Source organism: Protopterus annectens, chromosome 10.part0 (assembly GCF_019279795.1).
Source record: "Protopterus annectens isolate FY-2018-M chromosome 10.part0, PAN1.0, whole genome shotgun sequence".
In the NCBI taxonomy this organism is placed as follows: domain Eukaryota; kingdom Metazoa; phylum Chordata; order Ceratodontiformes; family Protopteridae; genus Protopterus; species Protopterus annectens.
In genome coordinates this window covers 1,361,415,940-1,361,438,914 of record NC_056744.1, presented here as the reverse complement: position 1 = coordinate 1,361,438,914, position 22,975 = coordinate 1,361,415,940, and positions in this window count along the sequence as shown.

Sequence of the window (22,975 nt, the reverse complement as noted above, 5' to 3'; positions counted from 1 at the left end):
TGACAATGGGGGCAGAAGAGGGATGTCAAACTCTAGGACAGATTCAGCCCCTGACAACCCCATCTGTGCCTTACTGTGGCCACCATCATCATCATCAAAGTCTGAGGCACTGACATCAGCTTGTGAGGATGATAGACTCCACCCCCCTCCACCAGGCACCTGTGAGAAACAAGAAAAAAGCAGTACATTACTACCTGCACTATTATGTATGGTAATCCACACAGACTCATACAGATGAGGATCCATGACTGCATTACAAGTCTCACATCTTCTCATCTCTGCTTCCATGCACAACAGACAAACTCACAACAACATGCACAGACTAGTCAGGCCCTTTATGACATGCAGTTCTGCTACAGCTACTTAACGTTGTCAGTACAATACACCTGTAAGGTATGCAATATGACAGTGCATGTGATAAAACTATACATAAAACCCAGTACGCCTATCTGGAGAATGATATGCTAGTGGTAGTATCACTGTCTCAGGAATGTACCATCTCCCTATTGTGTTTAAACAGGCATCTTGGAATACTTGCCTCATGTATACCAGGCTGAGTAGTTGCTCATAACTATAAGTGCAAACGTGTTGATGTTCATACAAATACACACCTGTGATTACCCAGTCTATGCACTGTAGTTAACTGTACCAAAATAGAATATTCAAATATTCTACTTTGACTAAGCACAACAGTAGGTCACAGGGCAAAATTGCAGCCCATAACTTTCAAAGGGTATATATGATCTGTAAAACAACAGTATCACACTTACCAGGTACAGGACCATGGACTTGGGCTACACCTGACGGACCTATGGAAACGTGAGGGAGAGGTATTGTTAGCACCACCACATGTTGCAGCACTACAATGTAATATGTGCATATAGCCACATGTACAGGAATTCCTCTATGACCGAGAGGGGTTGTTCCATTGCAGGCCCTCCACTGGTGGTGATACAATCCCTAGCAACAGCAGCTGTCCTTTGTCATGCAGCATTTATCATATCTGTGGCCCAGTGTCAGACCTGCTCATAGGTCCTGTACTGTTGGCCAATCGGATTGACAGCCTGCACAGGTTCTGCCCACAATGCTGCCAGCTGATTCTGATTGTGCCTAGTCTTGGACAGCAAGATCTGAAGGTGGTGTCTCAGTCTATCCAGTATAACGTCATTCTCCAAAGTTGAGAAGGGTGCATGTCTTCTGCGGTACATGGTTCCTGAAAGACAACAAGAGGGGAACACAGTACAGGACCAGATACATGGACGTCCCCTTATAAGCAGTGCTGAGTTCTGTGACATACCACACTAACATGCTTAAATATGCTTAAACATCATATTTAAATAAATAATTAATTATATCCAGTTTCTATTTTTAGATGTCTGGGCAACTCTTAGCATTACTGTACTCCATGTTGCGCCATGCAAACATGCGGATACAGTTATCACTACACCACTCCCTGCACTGATCCAATAACATGTTCCTCTGCAATGCACCATCATTAATATGCATGGCATGCTGCCAAGGGGGAACCGTGTACTCAGACATGGTTACATTCCATGTAGGCTCCACACTCTGCCTACATGGATTTTTTTTTAATCCTGGGGAATATGCAAAAAGGGGAAGGAGAAAGGGAAATTTGTACAGAGCTCAGTGATGAAGATATATACTGGAAAGTTGTTAAAATACATTTGGGAAATGAGTTAAAGATAGTAAAATAAAATTACAGGCATTGAGAAAAAAGCTAAAAAGAAAGGAAATTGATAATCATAATTTCCAGCAAAGTAGAAAGAAAGATAAATAATCTTAGAATACTTTTGATAAATGTTAATAGTACTAAATTTTAGTTAGGAAAACTGGAGTAACAAAATGGTGTAATAAGTGTGATGAGGATATTATAATATTAGAAGATATTAGGATTTTGAATAAAGAAAGAAAACAAACAGAAACACAATGGATGGGTCGTATAATATGGAATTTGGGACATGAAAGTTCAGAAATTGCTGCATTACATAGAAAAGGAATAAAAATTTTAGATTATATGTTTAATCTAATTTAACCTAATATGTAGGCTGATGGTAGTATATTTTAGATGGGAAAAGAAAGTGTTTAGAATAATAGCAATACATGCATATGTGTTATATAAAGAAAGGGAGAAGTTATTTTCTTAGATATTAAATTATATTATAGTGAATATAGATATTATAGAAATAGGATATTTTAACTGTAATCTAAGAAATAAAAAGCAAAAAAATGTAGGATTGATAAAGTAATGGTAGAGATAAAATGTGGTAATTTTAAATTACGGCATTTGAGAAAAAACACACATCAGAGAGGAAGATTTTAGACAGAGATAGATTATTTTATGTTGTCAAAATCTATAAGAGTTATAACAGAACAAGTAGTAGAGACATGTTTTTAGATCATTTAGCAATATTGATTGAGATAGATAAAAATAAAGAATATATTAAGGTAAGAAAGAGAATTAATGAAAAAGAATGGAATAAGGATGGTCAGGAAGACATAATAAATGAAGGCAGGATTATTTAAGAATACGATTTTCTTACAAGAACTTGACATAATTTTGGGCCACACTTAAATAGAAGTATAAAATGATGTATCTTATATGGGTGAATCAAAAAAAGATGAAAAAATAAGGAATATGAGCAAATTCAGAAGGATGTTCTAAACTGTTTAGATAGGAATGAAAGGAATTATTTTAGGAGAGAAAAAGAAATTTATCAGAAAAAATCAAGAGAAAATTAAAGAATTACATGGACAAAATACTTTTTTACAGGGAAAGAAGGAAAAAGTATTACCATACTTGAGTACTAAAGTAAAGGAAGAGGGTGGTATAATAAGGGAAATGACAAGTAATAATGGGATAATCAAAAAGGAGCAATCTAAAATATTGTTTGATGTAGTTATGTACATGAAAGAAAGGGTAAAAGGAAAAGGTTATGGAAAGTAAAAGGATTTTCAAAAGAAATAAAGAACTGGAACAACAGATTACAGTAGCAGAAATAGAGAAATTAATTAAAAGTCTTAACTTGACTGTATAGGTTATCAGATATATGCAAAGCTAATATTATAGCAAAAAATATTAATAAAGGTATTTAATGAATGGTTAAACAATGGGATAATTTATAAAGAAATATGTAAAGGGGTGAATAGATTTATATGGAAAAAAAGGAGAGAAGGAAGATATAAGAAGCTGGAGCCCTATAATGTTGAATAATTGTGATTATAAATTGTTTATGAAAGTAATACAAAAAGACTAGAAAGTAAATTGCATTATATAATAGAAGAAGATATTTTTGGGGTCAGAGGAAAAGGAAATCAGGAACTATTAATGATACTTACAGTAACAGATGATATTAAGAAAGATCAAATATAACTAAAATTAATGGCAGCTGACATAAATAAAACATGTAATTTAATAAGAGCATAATGTTCTATGGTGATTAATGGATGAATATAATTTTAGTATCTTCTTCTGACTTTTCCCGGTTAGGGGCTGGCATCACTTGTCTGCTGATGATTTGCAGTGGAGTTTTACAGTTTTGAGTTTCCAGCCTGGCACCCAACCTTCCATGGAAGGCACACACACGCATGCACTCATGCCTAGGGCCAACTTAGAGTAGCCAATCCACCTACAACATGTCTTTGGGATGCGGGAGGAAACCAGAGCACTCAGAGGAACCCCCACAACCACAGGGAGGACATGCAGACTCGACACAGAAGGCACCCCAGCTGAAGATCGAACCGGAGAACTTCTTGCTGTGAGGCAGCAACGCTAATTGCTGCACCACTGCAGCCACCCAAAAGAATATAATTTTAGTATAAAAATGAAAAAGGCATGTGAAACCATATATGAAAATATTAATATTAAAGCTTTAGTAAATGGTTGGTTTCATGAAGAACTAAAAAAATGAGAAAACATGTAAAACAGGGATACCCAATGAGTGGCAATTTTTTTCATATTTATGAATAGTGTAATTAAAGAATTAAATGAACAGGATGAGTGTAATTATATGAAAAATGGGGATAAAATATTCTATTATTATGCCTTATGCTGATGATGTAATATTAACAGTGAAAAATGAAAAAAAAATGGAAAAAATAAGTAGGAATGTATTTAATAGATTGCAAGAGATTGGATTGAATATTAACAAAGAAAAATGTAAAGTATAGAAATTAAAAAAGATTTGGGAGGTGTTCAGTTTGGGGAAACAATGTTAGCATTAGGAATTTAATTTGGAGAGTATGCTATAATAAAGAAGCAATGGCAGAAGATGTCAGGAGATTTAAAAGGACTTAAGATTATGTGGAGTTGGCATAGGTTGTCATTAAATAAAAAAGTGCATTTAATAAACACAATATGGATGGGGAAAATATAATATCTAGCCAGAGTATATATGGTCCTAAAAGATATGAAGAAGCAGTTTACTGAAACTGCCTTTCAATTTATCTTGAGATTTACAGAAATTCCAGTTAAAAGAGGAATTTTGTACATGGAAAAAGATAAAGGGGAGTTGTGCTTATTGAACCCAATAGTGTATGTAATGTCATTAAATTTATATAAGTTTATGAGATGGTTGAGTGGAAAAAAGAACAAGTTGTTAATAAATATATTTAAAGAAAATATAAAAAAGAATGGGATGTAATTAAATGAATAACAGAGAAAAAGAATGGAAAAATGAAGAAATAAGAATGTAAAATAAAAATGTGGAAATTCAGATTAGATAAAGTTGATAATAGGAAAAGTTGGTATAAGAATATTATGAGACAAAATTATTGTGTGAATCCTTGAGAACATTTAACAGAAGAAAACAATTAAAGCTGTAAATGGTGTATGAGCAATGTGATCTATCAAGATTTTTTATGGAGGTTACAAATCAATTAGTTGCCTGCTAAAAGAAACATGCCTTATAAAAAGTTGCTGAAATAGTTTGTATTGTGGGGAATTGGGGACAACAGAACATTTTTTGAGATGTAAAAGTGTTAAAAATATGGTAAAAATATCAGAAAATAGAATAGTTAAAGAATTGCAAGATTATAAGTAAATAAATATGAATATGACTGAGTACCATTTTTATAGACAATATAGTAAATAATATGTTAAGAATATGGAGAAAATTGGTAAAATTTAAACAATGTAGAATGAAAGGTTAAGTGAGGTTATGTTTAATGGAAAATGGAGTCTATCGAATATTATAAAGAAAATTAGGTAGTGGTTATGGAAAAAAGAGTGGGGTCTGTATGAAATGTAATTATTGCCTTTGGAGAGTTAAAGTATAAGATGTTATTTCTTTTTTTTTTGTAAATATGTAAATTTACTCATTGTAGGTGTAAATAAGGTATAAATAAAAATCCCCTACTCTTTTGATGTCCAGAGACACATTTCACCAGTGCACTACCTGCTTCCATTCTGGGTGCAGTGGTGGCCAGCAGAAGCCCTGAGAATAATGTCAGATAAGCAATGAGGTTTTAACCAGAATTAGGAGTTGTTTCAAACTGAGACACAACTAAGGTGGAAGGAGGAACCAGAGGAAAAAAGCGAGCCAGAGCGGTTGGATGTGTATTGTATGAAGGCAGTCGAGCCTTCACAGGAGGAGTTGATTGGCAGTATGAAAAATAGAAAGGCAAGTGAGCTTTCAGGGAAGGAGTCTACATATAATCAGAAGGGTGACAAGGATATTGGCAAAAGGGTGAAGGTGTTCGAACCTTCACAAGACTCAGGTTGTTTTTTAGCAGCAGTAGTTTGAGGGTGTAAGCAACAGCCAGAATGGATGCATTATTACAACCCTCCAGATGGGAGCATTGCAAGAAGTTTTATTACAGGATCTCATGCTGCAGAGTGATCCAGGAAGTGAGACATCAGTGTCATACCAGATATAATGGACAGAATACAGGAAGAAGACGATGACATGGTGAAGGAGAAGCAAAACTCATATGTGGATACGGTAAAAGAAGGAAAAAGGAGAGAAGTTAGTTTGGTAGAAGATGTACTTTGTGAAGTAAATTAATGGTTAGATGAAGGTTTGGGTCAAAAGGAAAGATTTGTTGCAGTTATGAATGTCATATGGAAAAAAATGAGAAAAGAAGATATAAGAAATTGGAGACAGTACTTAATAATAATATTGATTACTAGATTTTAATTAAAGTAATACAAAAAGATTGGAAAACAAATTAAACAAAATATTAGAATATGCAGTATTTGGCAGAAAGGGAAGAGAAAGTCAAGGATTACTAATAATAGTAAGAGAAATTGTGGATAACATAATGTATAGGAAAACAAAAGTCAAAGTCATGGCAGGTGACTTGAATAAAGCATTCAACAAGATAAACTTTGAAATTTTATGGGACATAATGAAAGAATATAAAATAAGTGAGAGGATAGAACATATATTTTTCACAGTGTTAGTAAATGGGTGATTAAATCAATAAATAAACATAAAGAGTGGTATAAGACAGGGATGTGTGGCGAGTAGCATTCTATTTGCATTACTTATAAATGTAGTGGCTAGTAACATAAATAAAGCATTAAGGGTAGAAGAATATGACTATAGAATGGATTAGAGTACCAATTATGTTTTCATATGTGGATGTTATATTACTAGTGACAAAGAAGAAGGGATGAAGGCATCCATTAAGCAATTAAATGGATATTTAGGACTATAGTTATGAGCATAAAAAGAGATAAGGATTGGGAGAAGAATGTAAGATAGAGACTATTCAGTTTAAGATGAAATAAATAAAAATATTAGGTATAACATTTGGGAATGAAATACTGAAAAAACAAGAAGAAGAAGAAATAATAAAGAAATTAATAAATACATGTCTATTTTTAGAACCTATAAGCTGTCATGCAAAGAGAAAGAGTATTTATTAAACTCAGTGTGTGAAAAAATGAAAGGCTGCCAGCCCAACTAGATAGAATTTTGTAGATAATTCTTTGTCATTGTAAATATTAATATAATCCACAGGCTGTTTTACAAATGTAAGAAAATTAAATGTAAGAAAAAATGTGTTGTATGTTCTGAACTTCAAAAATGTAACCACAGTGCACCCTGCTGGAAGAAAGCTGATAACATAAAACATTTTATGACTGTTTGAGCTCAGAGCTCGGAGACAGGATGTCTGGATGAAGAAATTATTTCTATTGTTTTGAGACCAGAGTTAATTGCTAGATTTTACATGTATAATGTCTTTTATTGCAGTGGCTTCCTGACCAGGTGCAAGTTTACTAAGAAGTGTAAATTTAGAGTTTCTAGTAGCCTGGGAACCATCGAAGTGTCATGAATGATGTAATCTAAAATGATTCAGCAGTGATGTATTATCAATTTAAGATATATGAGAGAGATAGCATTTTGCATTTGTCTTCAGAACTGACAAGATCACCAGCACTTGCTTGCTCTGTATGTAAGTAGGATCTTAGACTTTAGTATTGCTCTTAAAAATAGATAAAAAATAGTAAGATTAGATTAGCTGTTTTCTATAGTTATATCAGACTATCCTACAGTATTGTTTTAAAGTTCCTGTGTCTGAACTATTGACTCACTGTGTTGAATTGTGAAGATTTGTCTTGTGTTTTTATTATTTATTATTAAATATTTTAAACCTTTCTACTGTGGCTGTTTTGTGTACAGATAATTTACGCTCTAGAGTACTTGCATGTATTTAGTGATACTGTACAAATCCACTCCAATAGCCTTAAAAGTTCTGGTCACACTTATTATTTGGATAATAGTATTCCACAGTAAAATTGGACACCCTGTGGTAAGGGCCTTATTGGTAGCTGATATTAGTGGTTGTTGGCAGTAATTACTACCTTATAGTCTGGGCTGAAAGAGGGCACAGCTGGAGAGCCTGTGCCAGCCTTCCCTAGCAGTGTCTGTGTGTTTGCATATAAATCTAATTATAAAGAGTGTGTGTGTGTGTGTGTGTGTGTGTGTGTGTGTGTGTGTGTGTGTGTGTGTGTGTGTGTGTCAGCTTCTTGGGAAGGGACACGAAGCACACTGTTTGGACAGAGAGGGTGCTGGAGGTTTTAGCTTGACCACTAGGTTGAGATCTGGACGCTGTAGCTGTGCCAGTGGGAGTCTTATTGGGGATCTAGAGAGAAAGGGAGACACCAGCCCCAGGCCTACTGTGATCTCTGTGTGTTCTTAAGGGAAATTGTATTTTACTGTGTGTGTACTTGTTATCCTTCCCAATGTGCATGCCCCTCACTGGTGCTAGTGTTGAGGATGGAGGCTCCTTGATTACTGGGGCAGTGCACAGGCGTCACACAGTATTATTGGGAAAATGTATATGCAGCAGATGTTTTTATGATCCCTACAAAATGTGAAAAAGAAATAATGACAATCGTGTTTTCATTTATATGGGATTATATATAGATTGAGCCCAGTAAAAGAGAAACATTATATAAGGAAGAGGGTTCCTATTACGTGATCAAAGATACATTCTGTCACATGCATCTTGATCAACCGTAAAAGAATGAAAAGGCAAAATAGTGAAGCGGCTTTTAAGCAAATTCTTTCCCTGGGAAAAATTTGCTTGGCCATTTCCGTTACTTTGCCATTTTTGGCACTGTAGTGCAATCTCAGAGTTGATATATTTAAGTAGGGGGGTGTGGGGCGAAGCACCCCACTTTATGTACTGTTGTTTTTAAAGTTTTTTGTTTGTTTGTTTGTTTTTTTTGGAACAGCGATTTTTTTCCCTTGGAAAAAAATCACTGTCCTGGGGTTTTGGCATTTTAAGCTTTTGCTTACATGGGGTCAATTAATCATTATTCGCTTATTTAAGCATTCAATGATGTAATACAGACCCTAAGGAAGAAGCATCATTAAATCTAAATGAAGTGTTGAAATGGATAAAAGAGGACAATGGGCCATTAATAAGTGCAATAATGAAAGAAAATATAAAAATATGGTATATGATGAGCAAATTTAGGAGAGAGAGAGAGAAAGAAGGTATGAAAGGGGAAATGAAAGAGTATCAAGAAAAAAGTAATATTGTTGAAAGTAAAGATAAGCGATATAGAAGAAAATAGGAAATTATGATATTTAAACATAATTAACAAATATTGTGTTTATCCTTGGGGAAAATTGAGGAAGAAAAAAATTAAAGCAATAAAAGTGGGAACAGAATGCTGTAAAATATGCAAAATATAGAGATTTTTATGGAGATTATCAATAAAAAATGTCATTGAAATGAACATGCAGAATAAAAATAGAAGAAAGAATACACAACTATTGTGGTGAAACTGAAACAACAAAACTTGTTTTTTAAAGTAAAAGGGTGAAAAAAGTTATGTGAAGGTGATTACTTGGAAGGAATTAAGAAGGTGGAAAATATGAATATGGACATATTGGAATATGAATATTATAAAGGTAAAAGAAGGGAATATATAAAGGAAATTGATTGCAGGATATTTTATGGAATAAAAGACTGAACAAGATAAAATTTCATGAAAAATGGATATTGGCAGAAATACCACAAAAGATAAAATTTTAGCTATGGGAAAAGTGATGGGGTTATAAAATGAATGATTATGCAGAGAAATGAATATGAGTCTATATCAGATGATTGACTTTTCAGAAACTCGAAAAAAGTATTGAAGTGAGTTTCTGAAAACTCAAACATCAAAAAAAAAAAAAAAACATTTTTTACATTTTTGCAGGGGTACTGTGCCCTCCACCACCCCCTGCAAATTATATATACCATCTCTGAGATCGTTGAGGAAAAGGGTAAATTGTCCGATCTTTGCAGTACCGCAATCTCCATTCAAAAGCTTTGAGTTTTCAAAAACTTGATCATATGGTCTCGATCATATGGAGTTTGAATTTCTGTAAACTCAATCAACTGATAGGGACCTATACATACATACACGCACACACACACACACACACACACACACACACACACACACACACACACACACATATAAAATGGTTGGAATTGTAAATAGTGTGTAGTATGTAAATAATGTAAATATTGTAAATAATGTATGTAATAAAGGACCCCTACTCTTCTCAATAGGTGCTGTGGGATCCTTTACATCCACTTGACCTACCACCAACTCAGGTAGATGTGGCATCAGTTTAATGTCTTATTCAAAGGACAGTGCACTCAGGAGTGCAGCACCCCCATTATGCTGCACTGCAAGATCAGCAATCTGTCTACTTGGTGTGGGAAAACAATCCACAGCCTTCTGCACCAAAGGCCTATGTGGTACTTGTTGCACCACTGACAGTGATCTAACTGATCATTGATCACAGTTATAAATTCTTTTGGTTCACAGAATACTCTGGACTAATGGGTCACAGAATATCGCCATCAGTATCTCTCCTCTCCAAAATGTAGCATCACATACCACAGTCAATGACACTGGCCATCTTCTTTGGCCACCACAAACAGTCACTAGGTCCTAGCAGGGGTGTAGACATAATTTTGGGAATTCCATGTCATTTTGTAGTGTAGCTGGCAAAGCTCACAGTTCAAGACTACCTATCAAAATTTATATAAAGAAATAACACCATCCCACAGAGAGACATTCCCAAACAAACCATACAAATTATGACCTAGCAAATAATAGCTTGCAGTTATGCAACTTGTCCTGGAGTGTCCCTATGGCCATCAGTAAGTCAAGGTATGGTGCCTTTACTATTATATCTGTATCTTTACTAGGTAAATCAGATATTTAAGGTATCTTTACTCTTATATCTTTATATTTACCAGGTATATGTTAAGGGAGCCACTCCTTGTCATCTAAGCTGTGCTGACTATTCCCTATGCTAACCCATAGACCAGCCATGAATCTGTAGTTTCAAACAAAAAATCATGGCTACATGTTAGCACAAGCCATTTAAAAATGAAAATGGCATTGCATGGTGTGCTTTTATGATGTCAAATAGTTCTGCTGCATTATTTGTTACTGTAAGATATATTACTTTTTGACTAATCTTCTGAAAGCAGTCCACAGTCAACCACTTTTGAAAGCTAAAGGTTGTTGTATTTGGAATATAATCATTATGGATAGTAGATGGCATACAGAACAGTATAATCTGTATGCCCTCCATACAGTCTAGATGGCATACCTATCAACTTCTTAGCTAAAGAAATGGACGTAGCCAGAAATAATGGGGGGGGGGGGCAAAGTCCCAACAATAGGGACAGATATTAAATATTGCTTTTATAAACTTAAAAATTTGCTTGAATAACAAGTTTTGCAAGGTTTACATCAGAATGCACTTTCTGAAGGATATGAAGTCTGAAACTTAAATGTCTGCCATTATTGAATGACTTTGGTCCTGAATGATTTGCTAGAAAACAGATTTTATGATGAATAGACATACAATATGAAGCACAAATGTGGATATTTTGCTAAAATCTTGACAGCTGAGAGATATGCTAGACAGCGTACAGTCTGTATGTCATTCAGAGTGTATGAAAGTATGTATACATATGGAATGTTCACTCAGAAGTTTATGTGGGATAATTAGAATTTGTAATAAGCCACCCCAAAATGTATCTAAACTTCTTCACTCATCCTATCACTTCACCAAAAACTGAAATCCATGGTATTTCATGATCCCCTCACCCATCTGTTCTTCATTAACAGTTAAGACTGTGTGCACTTTCTTTATAATAGCAGCCACAAATTTACTAAGCATGGCTTGTAGTTACATGGTGGTTACAAAGGATATTAACTGCTACATGCTATGTCAGGAGGATTAATAAATAACACATAGATAGCGACTGCTGTCTGAGCTGCATAAGGTCTATACTGTCTTGAGCATGTGTATCACATGACATGCTAGTCATTGTAACAACCTCATTACCATTTATAATATATATAAACTTACATGATATCTCCATTTTGCTAAAGCTTAAAATATGTGTGTATCCATTTGAAATTATACATTATGCTACACTTACTACTGTAAGTTAACATTATATCAAGTATGTAATGGGCTATTATCAAAATCATATTTTTACAGAATTTAAGAACATTTTAATAATGAAACTTTCCAGCCCTCACAACAGTTCTTCAGTCTGAACTGTCAATATATTTGCCTTGTTTCATCACTGTTTTACCACATATGGATAATTTAATACAGCTTTTTATACTAGACATCAGATCTCACTTGCGACACAGTTCTTGCTGTGCAGCAGCTTTAATTGGAAACACAACTTCATGAATCTCTATCTCTGCAAATCTTTTATGATCACAGATTTCATAGCCTATTCTCACAGTTCCTATGCAATTCTAACTGACACATATGTAGGTTCATAGGTTCATAGATTAGTACTAGGCTAACTGCCCTCATAGGCCATTTTAAGCCTCGCCAATTACCCCATGTGAGAATCAAACCCTGTATTTTGTATCTTTAAGGTAAACACCTTAATCCATTATGCCAAACTCTGACCCATTGTGCAACATAATTTGCGTATTCACATCATATCATTACAGTGTTGAGGCATCTTAGCTAGGTTTCTTAAGTAATTCATATTTTCTGTTCTGTGTTATTCATAGTTAATTCCCAACCTTCATCTTGACCTAACAGCCTTCTCCATGGATAGTTATCTTAGACATAGTAGGTACACACTTGCAAGGTGTCTCATTATTCCTAGAAAAATCTACAGTTTCTGTTTGTCTTGGCCTTGACATTTGGACAATTGTTGAGCTTTATTTTTTGGATTAGACACCCTGATGTTAGAACATAACTCATGAATTTCAAAGGTGTCACTGATTTTGCATTTGCTTTTATTTAGCTTGAAATTATGCTGTCTCGATCATTTAGCAGCAGTATCTGTCTCTTCCCTTGCTGTTTTTGTTTGACTCCACATTAAGTGCTATTAGCTTAGATTCCAAACCTCCAATTGTTTGGACCATAGCTTTTCGGAACACCTTTTGTGCAAACTGCTATTTGATAATGGCTAGCTTTGACACAGTGCACAGTCTGGGTTCTAGGTCCTCCTCCGTGAATGATACTGCACACCACAATTGATGTCTACAGTGGTTTGATCTGCACAACTATTCCCACAATAGATACCACCTAGAGACTGCCCTGCTGCTAAGTGGCATTGCATTCAATTTTAGGTGCACTCTGTTGGCACACCTCTCAAGTAAGAACTGTGTGGGCTATATTTGAATCTTACACCTTCAATCCTTGATGTGGAAACATCTGGCATGATTTGGGGAGGAACTTCACACAGCCAGTGAGCAGAGGATATGGGTCAAACTCTGTACCTTTTGTCTGTAAGAGCAAGACTTTAACCTTTTTGCTAATCAGGGCTAATGGTGCAGCTGACTCCTATTGTCTCTCTTTTCTCATAGCATCATCATACCTTTTATTAAGAATCTCCTCTTCTCTACATCAGCCTGAACAGACCTATACAAAAATCTTGGATTTATTGCCAGTCATCATGGTAGAACAAAGCACTGTTTATCACTAATAAATCTGCTTTTGCTGGAATTCAATCATCACTTAGCTGTCATTGAATTTTCCTTGTCTGACAAACTCTTTCCCAGCTGTCCATCACTGGGTAACACCATAATTTGGAAACACTCCCTTCTGAGCTCAGAGCAACAGCTAGTTATAATACCAGTACCCAAATCTATGCATGGCATCTCAATTATTTGCCTCTTCATCAAATATTTATAGCTATATAACTAAAATCTATATGTGTGTGTCTATAAACAATATATATATATATATATATATATATATATATATATATATATATATATGTATATATATTCACTTCAGAAGCCCCCCTGCACCCCATGCTACTTAAATATATCAGCTCAGAGATTGCACTTCACTACACTAACATGAGTTATGTTGTAGTATAGCAAGTTAGAAGGGAACATTAACTAACGTTGCAACTGGCAGTCATGAAACATGTAATGGTATGTTCGCCATTTTTTTTCTGTGGAGTGCGATCTCAGAGTTGATATATTTAAGCAGCAGGGGAAAAGCCCTTGAACAGTGTAACACTTGTTCTAATGAACTTTGATCATTACATACATAATTTGACCAACTGTCCCAGCAACAGAAAAAAAAGGCCTTTCAGCACAAGATGAAATACATGCAGTGATAAATCACATAACATACATATATGTATACACACAAACTCACACACACACACACACACACACATATATATATATATATATATATATATATATATATATATATATATATACATGTATTCACTTCAGAAGACTGAAAACCCACAATCTCGAATCACATAAGACTGACACCCAAAATCCTGAAAACTCAAAATCTTGAATCCCAAAAGAGTGAAAACACACAGAATACAAACACTAACTATATTCCAGTACAAGGACACAGAGAAACAAAGACAAGACAAAGCATATTACTTTCCATCAAGTATGAGTATACAATATATATATATATATATATATATATATATATATATATGTATATATATAAATATATATATATATGTGTGTGTGTGTATGTGTGTGTGTGTGTGTGTGTGTGTGTGTGTGTGTGTGTGTGTGTGTGTGTGTGTGTGTGTGTGTGTGTGTATATATATCTATATCTATCTATATATATATATATATATATATATATATATATATATAAATTTGTATGTTATGTGACTTATAATTGCATGTATTTCATCTCGTGCTGAAATGCCATTTTTTTTCTCTTGCTGGGACAGTTGGTCGAATTATGTAATGGTCAAAGTTCATTACATCACTTGTTACACTGTTCAAGGGCTTTTCCCCTTTCTTCAAGTTTGTGTGACCCTGGAGTTACTATATTTCATTTCTGACGGTGTGTTGAGGGAATGAATACCCCCATTTAAAAGTTTTTTGTTTTGAGAAATGAATGTTAATACTGTATTTGTGGTCTGGGAAAAGAACTGAATGGTTTTGTGTGTGGTATCCTAACTACAGCAAACAGTTTGCTACATCTTCAGCAAAAAAAACATGTTTTTTGCTCCTCAGCTTAAGAGGTAGGGGGTGCCAGATCAAGGGAAGTGTATCGTGCACCAGATAAGGTAGCTATGGGTATGGCACTGCCTGTAGACAAAGTGACACAGCTAGTTGAGTGACAATCCATAATACCACTTGGTTATCCATAAATACTGCTGTCCATGTGCATATGTTTGCCATGATTATACTGAATTCTTAGATCAAATTTCTGCATTGTCAATAACATTCTGTGAAGTCTATCTGGTACCTTGAACAAAAATTTCTTAAAAATGCTTACACAGGTTTATGATCTGCTTCAACTATAATAGTTTTGCAATATATGTTGTTGTAGAACTTCTGGCATTTAGACATTTAATTTTCTATTTGTGCATATTTTGCATATGCTTCAGGACAAAACTCAGACACAGATGCAGACACGATTGACTGGCATAAACCTAAAGATTAACTGAAAAAGGAACATCATAAAATTTTATGGCTGAAACTCCTTTTCTTCAAAATTTGAAAAGCAAAATATTTGGTGTCTCGTTCATGGTGGTTCAAGCATAACAAGATAAAACTGGAAATGATCCTATTTAGGTCCACTTTCAAGCTTTAGAAGCTACATAGTGAATGTTCAACAGGCAGGTAGCTTCAGGAGTTATAAATTAGTTGTGTTGTGGCACCATGACATTACATATGACATAGAAATTCAGACAGACAGGTGAATAGAAAGAGAAACACACACACATACACACACACACACACACACACACACACACACACACACACACACACACACACACACACACACATATCCACACACGCACAGCCCTAAACAAATGCATGCATACCCCTACAAGAGAAGGATTGCCTTACTTTGTGATTGGTCAAAACCAGTACTGTCTGTCATCTGCTACTCTTCCTGTCCCACTACCCTTTTGTTCCTTTCCCTTTTCATCACACAGTCCTTCTGCCTGTGCGTAATTACTGAACTGAATATTTTGCCCATCTTTCCTGTGCTCTTCCTACAACTCTCTTTTACCCTCTGCCTTTTGAGTGTCCATCCCTGTCCCTCTGCTGCTGACCTTGTGGTGTTGACATCTATTCTTCCACTTCAGCTTCCTTTTCATTCTTCCCATCTTTCATGATTGTAGAAGGTTTGCATCTTCCCAAATCACTTTCTCTCTTCACCTGATTTTATGCTATCTCAGTTTTCTGTACTTATCTGGCAACCTCTGCCTATGCTTGTCGGTCATCTTCCATTCTAGCCCCATAGGTTACTACACCATGCTCTTTGCTGACCTCCTGATTCTTCCTGTTCTCCAGTCTTCTACCTCTCCAGTTCACTACCATTTCTAGTCCCTATAGTCTACTATGAAGCTGCTCTCTAGCAGACTGCACAGTCTCTTCTATTCCAAAGGGCCTTGAGTCAGCAACATCGTCACATCCTTTCACAAATCTCTCCACCAGTCTTTAGCCAACATATGTTTCTCCTCTCATGCTCCTTTATCAGATCTCAACCTTTCCCCTTGTTTTTTTTCTGTTTTATTTTTTATTTATTTTATTTATTTGTCCTTTGATGACCAGGAAAGTCCAACTCAGCCAATGTCACATTTTCAGTGGAGGTGAAAAACTCCACAACAGATTCAAAAACATGTAAATAGTAGATGAGTAATTATATGCAAGGAAAAGAAAGCCCCACAACAGATTAAATATTTTACAATTATTTGGGGAGAAAGCCTCCACAAAAACACACATAAAAGCATTTTGCAGTAGCTGATAAGTAATTATATACAAGGGGAGACAATCCCTACAACAGATAAAAACACAACGAGATTGAAATATATGTACAGAAATGTTACGAAAATAAGTTGCAATGAACAATACAATATCTACTGCATGTAGCAAGACACACTGCAGAAAAGGATAGCCTATGTCAAGTAAACTAACACAAGGTTATTCAAAATATTGACTGTATTTCTAATAGCATATGGAGATGAGAAATGATTCTGCTGCCAAAATAGAGTAATAGAAAGGGATGAGGAGAGATAATGAGCAGGAGAGAAAATTAAGGACATGGAGAGAGAGTTGACTATTACTAGAAAGATGAGAATGTTCTGAAGGACATGAGAGAGGAAAATAAATCTAAGAGTTGGCTTAAGAGGTAGAACAGCATACATGAGTAATATGGTATCATTAAAGTGAGAGCTTCTTTACATGTTAGGCCATTACAACCCACTGAGATATGGAAGTAGTAGTGAATAGTGAATTTAGACCCCCGGATTCTCAAAAGCTTGCACAGAGTGCAAGATCGGTGCAGGAGCTCAAGCAGGCAATATGCCTGCCATGCAATCCAGGAACAGCCTGCAGGGGCATGCACTAGCGCTCATGCACTAATCCTGCACGGATGGAGCCCTTGTATGCAAATCACCCCATTTTCAGGAGAAATCTATGCAACTGAGGTGATTTTGCAATCCAGGAAGCTTGCAACCGTCCGTGCAAGACTAGTGCTAGCTGCAGAAATGTACTCGGTTAGTAAACGAGTACATTTCTGCAAAATCAAAAACTGAGCTGTGACAGCTCCAAATAAAGGCTGCATATCATGTAGTAAGCATGCCAATGGCTAAGTATAAGGCCATTGGCATTGCAAACATAAAAAAAATACAAAAAGCAACTTTTACTTTTTTAGCCGATCTTGGCTGTTTAAGCATAGGGCAGCGGTGCGCAAACGGGATCGGGGGGGGGGGGGATAACAAAATGAACCTAAATTAAGCATTCTAACTAAAATCAGTATTCTGCCATGCAAGTCAATGGCAGGCAGAAGACAACATGGCCAGTGAGTAGTGGTTGCTAAGGGGGGAGGCTCAGTGTGAGACATGTAACTATGCATTAGCAGGCAATCCTATGCAAATGAGGGGAAGGATAGTGAATCCCAGTTTTCCCCAGCATGTGAGTCAGGTCCCAACAGTGTAACAGTAGGAATAGCTTGGAGCAAGCCTAGGAGAAGGTGACATCATGTGGGGGAGTGTCAGGCATACTGTAAGCGGATTGTAGCCCTGTGGCTTGGGTGTGCTCCTAGCTTAGCACAGCTAAGCTAGGGGGTGTGTCTAAATCTGCCAAGCACTCTTTAGAAAGCCTAAGTAGATGTGCATGCCACACACCGGGTTTTACAGGATGTTAAACCAGGAAATAGCAGCAGTGTGCACATTTGAGCACTCTGTTTGCGTAGCGCACACACGGGCTTAAACAGGAAGGCAATGGGAAGGGAAAACAGCAGTAGGAAGGTAATCAAGGAGTACTAGCTTAGCTGGCAGGTGAAATGTATCAGAATCAGCCAATTACACAGGCAGCAGACCATCCAACCCAGAACACTACTATAAACTATGCAAACACCTACCCCTCTGGTTTTTCCCATACTCTACACCACCGGTGTATATAAAATACATGAGAAGGGCTGCAGCAGGCAAAATAAAACAACATGTACAAGAGGCTGAGGGTGGTGAGGATGTGAATGCTGCTGATCAAACCACAGTGAGGAGACGGAGAAGAGCATACAGACACAGGGTAACCTACTAGGTGCTACATGAGCTGGAGATAGTGGAGCGCTATAGGATGGACAGAGACCTCCTACAGAAAATTGTTGAGCTGTGCCGGCCACATCTGACACACCAAACTGATCAAGGGGAACCCATCCCAGTGGATACCAAGGTATGTGTAGGCCTAGGAATACTAGCCACAGGTACCTCCCAAAGCTCAACTGGGGATATCATGAGGCTCTCACAGGCATCAGCATCCAGAGTATTCCACCAGTTCCTGGATGCCATGTCAGCACATGCCAGTGAGCACTTATATTTCCTCAACACCCTTGAGGTGTTGGCTAGCAATATGCATTTCTTCCACCAAATAGCAGAATACCCTGAGGTAGTGGATGCTATAAACTGCATGCACATACACATCAAAGCACCACCTGGTGATCAAGGTAGGGCCTACATCAACCACAGGGGAATCCCCTCCATCAACTGCCAGGTTGTCTGTGATGCCCAGGGCATTATAATGAATGTGTGTGCTGGCTGCCCTGTAAGCTATGACGATTCCCACATGTGGCATCTGACGCAGCTGTACCAGAGATTTGCCAATGGGGACATCCCCTATGGTCACCTAATGTGGGATGTCACTCACTGGAGTCGTGGCTGATGACACCCATCAGAAATGCACACACACCTGAGCAAGAATGCCATAATGAGGCACACGCACAGACCAGACTTATAATGCAGTGTGCGTTTGGGATGCTCAGGACATGGTTCCGGTGTCTGGATACATCCGGTGGAGCCTTGCAGTACTCATCAGATACATGTACTCAAATTGTTATGGTATGTGCCATGCTACACAATATGATCCTGTGGAAACAGCTGCAGCAGGAACAGCATGGGGCAGGGCCACACAGCCCCCCACCAATGCTAAGGCCTGCACAGGCACAGAGTGACTCGGAGGAGAAACAGCCTGAGCCTGCCCAGTAGGTAGATGGAGGTGTGCCCAGTATGCCAAGGCTGCGGCAAAGAGACAACGCATAGCACATACACTGACACAGTAGGGACCCAGGGAATGACATCTCTGTCTGACTTGCACATACAGTAAAAGGGATGCCAAACATGACACTACCTGTGCTCAACCATGTATAGGGAGTGTACTATGTGCATCCAACATAGGCAGCCCTCCAGCACCATCTGCAAGTCTGGCACACCCTCAAGGCAAGTCAATCAGCCTACCAATTGCCAAATGGAGTAGAATGTGTCGTTACCTGTATCTATGGTATGGATGTGAGCATGCAAGGGAATTGGGTGGCTGAATGTGATGGCAGCAGACAGTATACACCCATAGTGGCACCATGACATCTGTAACACATACTGGACTCACCTTAGTAGCTAGTACTACACAGGGTGACAAAACCCGCTGCAGGAAATGTGCTGAGCAACATGTGTGTCCATATGACTCACATGTGCCAGTCAGGGTGGTTCACATACCCAACAGTCTCAGCCAACAGGACAGGTGTAGACAAACACAAACAGAGCCTGTGCTATGGCCCCTGAATGATGGCTATGGTTAACCTTCTCCTCAGGCCTACACAGACAGACTATAGCAGGTCAGGCAGTGGGATGTTAGTTCTGAAGAGTAGGAAATCAGACACGAATATGTAGGGCAACCAAAGCTATGATCTGTGGTACACTGGTATGCCTCTAGTCAGCATGATAGGTAAGAATACAGAATGAAATAGAGTACCTGACATACCAGTACAGTCATAGCAAATGTGTAAAAAGTGTCAGGTGTGCCCCCCCATCCGACGTAGTAACGTAATAACAGTCAGGTGTACCCCCCCAATCCTGTGTAGAAATGTAGTAATAGTCAGGTGTGCCCCCCACCCTACACAGACATATAGTAACAGTCAGGTGTGCCCCCCCCATCCTATGTAGAAATGTAGTAACAGTCAGGTGTGCCCCCCCCACTCCTGTGTAGAAATGTAGAAATAGTCAGGTGTGCCATCCTGCTATGCACAAATGTAGTAACAGTCAATGCCGAATGATCGATGGATACCCTGCAGAGACAGCCTGCCACCTGTCGGTGTACAACACAAAGGTCAATACTGCAGTACAAACTACCTGGACTCGATCCACACATTCAATATAGACTGCCATACTGGGCATGCTCACACACACAAAGAAATGAAGGCAATGTCAGTCAACAACATACTGAAAGGTCATACTGGACATGCTCACACACTTGAACACATGAAGGCCATGTTTGCAAACACCTGTGGATCAGACATATCTGGAAGTCGCAGTTGTTAGTGCAGACACTCGTCAGTATGCACCATTCATGCCTTGCACACACAGTGGATAGGAATACAGACATATATGTAAGGACAACACACTATAATAAGCCAAAAGTGGACATACACAGATGTGTGGAAGAGGGTGACTGTGACAAGGAGCCATCCAGGCCTGTCCCTCCCAGCACACAGCCAAAGGGCCCCAAACACGTGAGGTTCAGATGTCACTCACTGCAGATACTAGCCACCAGTATCTGTCAGCATTACAGACTATGTGATGCACGTGCCAGCTGTGCAACATGACTGTACAAGGAAGTAGTCATCTAGCAGCTGTATACATGTACCTGTGAAATATGACCCTGTGTGTGCCCGCATGTGGCGTGTTAACCCCTAGATGAATGGGTTATGGCCCATGCACACACACTGCCCTTCCCATAGCCCTACTATGACAAGCCTGCTGAGGTCATCCACTGTGAAATACACCTTTGAGAGAATTGTAGCCCAGTAATCTCTGTGGCACATCCCATAACTGTGTACTGCTATAGTGTGATAAACTAGTTAGGTAGGTGTTTTAACTCCAGCCTTGGCAACTGTGTGTGTGCATGTTTGTTTGTGTGTGTGTGTGTGTGTGTGTGTGTGTGTGTGTGTGTGTGTGTGTGTGTGTGTGTGTGTGTGTGTGTGCGTGTGTGTGTGTGTGTGTGTGTGTGTGTGTGTATGTGTCTGTTTGACTCTGTTTGTGTAGACAGCAATGCTTTTTAGGGTAGTCACACCCCCTGCAATTTAGATGCTCTTCTCTGGTAAGGCTGCTGATGTCATCCACCTAGAAATACACCTCCAGGAAGGTTGTATCCCAGTAATCTCTGTATCGTGTCCTGTAACTGCGAACTGCTGTAGTGTGATAAAGTAGTTAGGTAGGAGTTCTACTCCCAGACATGGAATGTGTGTGTGTGTCTGTCTGACTCTGTCTGTGAAGGGAGCAATGCTTTTTAGGGTAGTCACACATCCTACAAGTGAAATGCTCATCTTTGGCAAGGTTGCTGATGTCATCCACCCAGAAATACACCTCTGTGAAGGTTGTAGCCCAGTAACCTCTGTAGTGCGTGCCATACCTGCGTATTGGTGTAGTGTGATGTAGAACTCTGGTAGGGTTCTATTCCCACCCATGGCAGGTCTGGATGTTTTGTGTGTGTTTCAATGTCTGTGGTGGGTGCAATGCATTTTAGGCTCGTCACATTCACTACATGTCAATTGCCCTACTTTGGCAATCCTGCTGATGTCAGCCAATGTGATATGCACCTTTGGGGAAGGAGTTCTCCTGTAATCCCTGTGGTGTATCCTATAACAGCTCCATGCTGTAGTGTAACTTAGACCACTGTTAGGGGTTCTATACAAACACAAGTTGGTTGTGGATGTTTTGTGTGTGTTCCAATGCCTGTCTAGGGTGTAATGCATTTTAGGCTAGTCGCACTCAGTACATGTCAATTACCCTACTTTGGCAATCCTGCTGATGTCAGCCAATGTGATATACACCTTTGGGGAAGGAGTATTGCAGTAATCACCGTGATGTGTCCTATAACAGCTCCATGCTGTAGTGTGATGTAGACCTTTGTTAGGGGTTCTATACCCAAACAAGTCAGTTGTGGATGTTTTGTGTGTGTTTCAATGTCTGTGTAGGGTGCAATGCATTTTAGGCTAGTCACACTCAGTACATGTTACACGCCCTCCTTTGGCTATCCTGCAGATGTCAGCCAATGTGATATACACCTTTGGGGAAAGAGTACTCCAGTAATCTCCATGACGCGTACTATACCTGTGTAGTGCTGTAGTGTAATAAACTAGTTAGGTAGGGGTTCTACATCCAGACATGCCAGATGTGTGTGTAACTTGTATCCTGTGTGGAGGTGGGTGTGAGTGTGTGACACCTGGGCCCAATGTGGAGTGGGTTTTGCAAATTTCTTTGGGCAGATAACAGATGTGAAATAGCTGAGAGGCTGGGGTGCAAATTCCATACCCATACATGTGACAGCAAGGCCAGGCAATCACTGTTAGCAATGCCAGTATTACCCAGAGCACACTGTCACTCCATGTCTCATACACACACACACACACACACACACACACACACACACACACACACACACACACACACACGCACATGCACACACATGCAGAGGCAACAGCCAATATGTGTGTAGTAC